Here is a 1530-nt window from a genome sequence, read left to right as displayed (position 1 = left end):
GCTTCTGTTCCAAACTGCAAACTGCCCCTCCACAGACACTTCCCTTTTTCCAAATTTCCTCAGCCTCAGGTGCTCCCCGCGACCCTCCCCAGGAAAAAGGGACCCGAGAATCCTGAGGGGGCCGAGAGGGACACATTGCTGCCAGGGCAGCCGGCAACCCCTGCAGGCCGGCTGGAGGCAGAGGCACGCCCAGCCCCTGGAAACCGCATGGCCGCCTCCCCACCGCAGCCATACCCCACTCCCCCTGGGGGTTCTCAGATGTTGGCAGATGGCAGAACTGAATCTGCTGAGACGTCGCTCCAAAAAAGGAAAGTTGAACTGAAAAAAAAAAAAAAATTTCAAACTCTCGTACATCTTAGGGGAAAGCAGAGGAGGAGGGAGGGTCCCGGTCTGGGGCTCCCGGTGCCGCCTGCTGTGTAAAAGAGCTCCTCGGGTTTGAGAGGGCTGTCTGGGAGGGCAGGAGGAGGGTAAATGAGGACACACCGTTGTCAGGGCAGCCAGTGGGGCTTCTGTTGGAGAGGTGAGCGCCTGCGTGTGCGCGGGCGAGTGTCCACATGTGTGCTCGTCTGTGACCCTGCCTACTCGTGCTGTGTGTGCCCGACCACAGGCTTGCAGCATCGTGTCTGTGCATTTGTGTCCCTGAAAGTCCCCAAATGGGAGTTCACGCAACGCACTGCGTCCCTACTGTGAAAAGGCAGTGAGCAAGTAGTCAGAAATCCTCGCCCTCTAGAAACGGACATTCTAGTGTGTGTGTGTGTGTGTGTGTGTGTGTGTGTGTTAGTCAGAAATCCTCGCCCTCTAGAAACGGACATTCTAGTGTGTGTGTGTGTGTGTGTGTGTGTGTGTGTGTGTATGCCTGCGTGTGTGAACTCCTGTCTGTGTCCGGGGTTTGTTTATCTGTGGGTGACCTTATGTCTTATGAGTCTATGTCCTAGGCTACGCTCACGTCTGCGGGGGTTTGCGAGTTTCCCCACGTGTTCACCTGGGTTAGACGTTCTCTCTGCTGAGGCCCAGTGTGTGAACGTCCACTGGTGAAAGTTCTGCGCCCTACTCTGTGCCAGAGCCCCCAGAGCGAGCTCCACCGTGGGTGTCGCTGCGCAGCTGTGTGGGTCCCTTAAAGGCCCTGTGTGTGGCCCTCCCCATATGACCCCTCCCCATCCACTGGCCGCTCCTGAGTTATAATTTAAGAGCTGAAACGCTATTCCAGAGAAGTATCTGGGGCTGGGGAGGAGGAGGGCGTACGGCCCGCAGGAGGAGGAGGGGGCGGGATGGGGAGGCGCTTTCCCCCTCCTTCCTCCTTCGCGAAGCTGCTAAAAAGAAACTCGGCGTCGCGCCCAAGTGTGTGTGTATCTGTGTGGCAGCTTGTGCACGCGCGAGTGGGTGCGCGCAGGCCCAGGGGTGGCGACGCGGGCCCTTTAAGGAGCCCGAGGGGGCCGGGCCGGGGCGCGTCTGTGCGGGCGGGGAGCCAGGAGCCGGGAGGCCGAGCCACCGCCTCCCGGGCTCCTGCCCCGCCCCCTCCTCCCCCTCCCG

This window comes from Physeter macrocephalus, unplaced genomic scaffold, assembly GCF_002837175.3.
Source record: "Physeter macrocephalus isolate SW-GA unplaced genomic scaffold, ASM283717v5 random_120, whole genome shotgun sequence".
Lineage (NCBI taxonomy): Eukaryota > Metazoa > Chordata > Mammalia > Artiodactyla > Physeteridae > Physeter > Physeter macrocephalus.
The sequence above is the reverse complement of the archived record's forward strand: the minus strand, read 5'-3'. Positions refer to the sequence as shown.